We start from the raw sequence: 4,132 nt of genomic DNA on the forward strand, positions 1-4,132 counted from the left end.
ACCACCGAGCCCCGGGCCCGTCCTGCCTCCCAGGGGCAGCCCGCACCGTCCGCCCGGAGCTCCCCGTCCTCCCCGCGGCCGCTCCCGGTTTCCTAGAGCCGGAAGTGCTGGCTGCTCCCCAGGCAGTCCCGGGGAGCCCCGCGCCGCGACCCTCCGGGTGGGCGCCACTTCGGACACGGGGGGCCGCCGCCGGCTGTGCGGAAGCCGCAACTTCCTTGGTCCCAGCACGGAGCCAGCCCCGCTGGACGGCGCACAGTGCGGGCCGCGGGGGCCGGGAGGGGCCAAGCGCTGGCCAGGGTTGCAGTCCGTCCGTCCGTCCATCCGTCCGTCTGTCTGTTTTCTGTCTGTGGGTGTGTTCACGTCCATCCCGGGGCTTGAACTTAGGGCCTGCCAGCTTTGTGACTCAAGGCTAGCACTGGAGTACTTGAGCCACAGCTCCATGCAGGCTTTGCCCCCCTTTTTTCTTTTTCTTTTGGTAATTCATTGGAGGTAAGAATCTCATGGACTTTCTTGCCCTGGCTGACTTCAAATCCTGAGCCTCAGAGCTCAGCTTCCTGAGTCGCTAGGATGACAAGTGTGAGCCACAGGCCCCCAGCGAGGACCAGCAATAATTCCTGATAGGTTTTTGCCTCTCCTTGAAATCGTACAAGAGACAAGGGCCTCCCGCGGCTTCCAGACACCCAGGGCTGCGTGGAAGCAGTCTCCCCTTCTGTCTCCTCAGCTCTGAGCATGTTTGGCTTTGGGGCTTTCTCCATTGTTTTCTTTCTGTACCTGGTTGGATCAGGAAAGATCTTTGACTGAAGTCAGAGCTGTGTCTCTTAAGGACTCAGCAGCGCCCGGGAGATGGGAGAAAATGTCCGCAGAAGAGGCGGGGGTCGGAAGCAAGCAGGCTCGGCGGGAAGGACTGCTGTGGGATTTTCAGAACGGGATAGTTCTATGAAAGGCAAAGGAGCAGTCAGGACGCCCAGCAAAGAGGTGAGTGGAGGCTGCAGGGTTTGGAGGCGGAGGCAGACACAGCTAGGAAGGATGAACTTGGGGGTGTCAGGAAGAGGGCCAGATGCAGGGGAACTCGGAGGGGGGCCCTCTGGCAGCTTATGGATACTTTCTGGCCCCCTCTGTTCTTATTTTGACCTATCCCTATAAGGGATTCATTTCTGAAATTGAGACTGAATATTGGCTGCCAAACCAGATATTGATAGAGCAGAATAAGCAGAGAAAAAGAGAGCAGCATTGAGAGGGGGAGAAGAGAAGAATAGAGCCAAGAATGAGCTGTCCTGGGAACACCCAGACTGCTGAGGAGGGAGAGGGGCCACAGACTGTGCTAAGTGACAAATGAAGTTTCAATGGGCTGTGTGTGTGTGTGTGTGTGTGTGTGTGTGTGTGTGTGTGTGTGTGTGAAATGAAGATACCGAGGAAACAGGGAAAAGTTTTGACTCTAGGAATAATTTTCTTTCCAGGGCTCAAAGTCCTGAGAAACGTGTTTATATGGAGTGATGAAAGAAAGATCTTCCTTCTAGAAGAAAAACGTTGGGAGAGGAAAGGAAAGAGAGTGCATGCGTCATTCCTGGAGTCTGGGCAAGGGGCTTTGTGACTGAGCATAATGAAAAGGAAACCTTGCAGGAAGGGTTTTTAGAACTGCGGGATAAAGGTCACCCCTCAGGCTGGGAAGATACGGAGCCAGCCATGTAGTGGTGTTACAGAGTGGAAGGCAGGCTTCACAGGAAACGTCTGGGGGTGACAGGGACCGGCAGAGGGCGTGTCCGTGACTCGAGTTTCCCCACGAACCTGCCATCCATCTACCCATCCATCCATTTACTTATCCATCCACCTCTCCATCCACCCCTCCATCCACCCATCCATCTACCTATCCATCCACCCATCTACCTATCCATCCACCTATCTATCCATCCATCATCCATCCACCCACCCATCTATCTACCTATCCATCCACCCATCCATCCATCCACCCATCTATCTACCTATTCATCTACCCATCCATCCACCTATCCATCCACCCATCCAATCCCACCCCACCCATATAAACATTTCAGGGTGGCATTTCATCTTCTCTATCCTTACCCAGCCTTCCACATCCATTATGAAGTTCACACTCCTTGAACATCTCACTTTGGACTAGCCCCATTTCAGATCAGGGGCCTCATGTAGCTGGTGGAGACCACATCCAACACAGCACAGGGGCGTCATAAGCAGATAGAAAAAAGCCTGGGTGGAGAACAAGTCCTTGTGTGCCAGAAATGACAGAGCAGAGAGAGCGGCCAGCTCAGTGACAGGAGACACCTGCACTCCGCCCCAGGTGGACGGACAGGGGCAGATCTGACGGTGCCTATGCGCTCTGGTTGAGAGTCATCTAACGAGGCCCTGGGAAGATGGGGTGCAGCGATGCCTGGCTGAGATGACAGGGGAGGGAGAGCTGCATGCTGGGGACAGGAGGAAGCCAGGTGGGGAAATGGGGAACAGAACTTCCAGTTGGAATGTCTAGGATTGGAGTGTGCTTCATGGGTTGGGACTTGCAAACCCCTGGAACTACCACCACCACCCCCCCCACACACACACAAAGGCAATGATCCTTTCAGAGAGAAAAAGGTTGAATTTTCCTGAGTGTAAAAGCTTAGGAAGCCTTTTTTTTTTTCTATACTTCTGTATTGAGTTGTTACATGGAGATAAATAGGGCTGAAGGAGAGATTGGCTGAGTGAGCTTGCCAGTGTTGGGCTATTGTACTTCAGGGTGGTATAGGAGATAATATAATAATGATAATCTGAGACTTTATTTTTATTTATTTACTTTTTTTTTGTCGGTCATGGGGCTTGAACTCTGGGCTTGGTGCTGTCCCTCAGCTCTTCAGCTCAAGGCTAGTAGTGCTCTCTCTACCACTTGAGCCATAGCACCACTTCTGGTCTTTGAGTGGTTTATTGGAGATAAAAGTCTCACGGCCTGTCCTGCCTGGGCTGGCTTTGAACCGCAGTCCTCAGATCTCAGCCCCCAGAGTAGCTAGGATTACAGGTGTAATTGGCTCTCAGCTTTCCCTGAGCTCTTCAGCTCAAGATGAGCGCTCTACCACTTGAGCCGCAGTACCACTTCCGGTTTTCTGGTGGTTAATTGGAGATAAGAGTCTCCTGGATTTTCCTGCCTGGGCTGGCTTTGAACCAGGATCCTCAGATCTCAGCCTTCTTAGTAGCTAGGATAACAGGCATGAGCCACCAGTGCTTGGTTTGTTTACTATTTTCTTTTTTTTATTTTTTGGGTCTGGTTGTGGGGCCTGAACTCTGGGCCTGGGTGTTGTCCCCCAGCTCTTCAGTTCAAGGCTAGCGCTCTACCACTTGAGCCATAGCGCCACTTCCGGCTTTTTTCTTTTTGCTTATGTGGTGCTGAGGAATTGAACCCAGGGCCTAAGGCATGCAAGGCAAGCACTCTACCACTGAGCCACCTTCCCAGCCCCACTATTTTCTTATTTAGTGCTAGTATTTGCACTGAACTTAGGGCCTGAGCTCTGTCCCTGAGCTATTTCACTCAAGGCTGGCACTCTTCCACTTGAGCCACAGCTGCTCTTCCAGCTTTTTGCTGGTTAATTGGAGATAAAAGTCTTACAGACTTTCCTGGCTGCACTGGCTTTAACCCACGATCCTCACTCAGATCAGGTTTATAGGTGTGAGCCACTAGTGCCTGGCTTATTTAAAAAAAAAAAGGCACAGATGAGGATTTGCTAATTTCGGACTAGATTGCAGTAATAACAGTAATCATGCAGAAGACCAGGGAAACTTGCGAAGAACGTGGGGTTTGAGTGCTGATTGCTGGGAGCTTAGCATCTGATTGTAGCTTGGAAAGGCTTTAGATGGCCACTAATTAATTTCTGAATAGGTGCCCATTATACCAGGCCAGGTACGATATTTACTTACAAGAGGAACTGATCATGTGACAGGGAACAAGAGACTTCTGTTGCTAGAAACAAGAAAGGGATTTGTTTTAGGTGATGGAGACCCAGAGTATGTTTTACTAGAATGTTTGAAGGACAGCTATGGCAGGATGAGTGCTCCTCTGACTTACTGCTTGCCGCCACCGCCACCACCACCGCCGCCGCCGCCTCCTCCTCCTCCTCCTCCTCCTCCTCCTCCT

This window comes from Dipodomys ordii, unplaced genomic scaffold (assembly GCF_000151885.1).
Source record: "Dipodomys ordii isolate 6190 unplaced genomic scaffold, Dord_2.0 Scaffold101, whole genome shotgun sequence".
Classification (NCBI taxonomy): Eukaryota; Metazoa; Chordata; class Mammalia; order Rodentia; family Heteromyidae; genus Dipodomys; species Dipodomys ordii.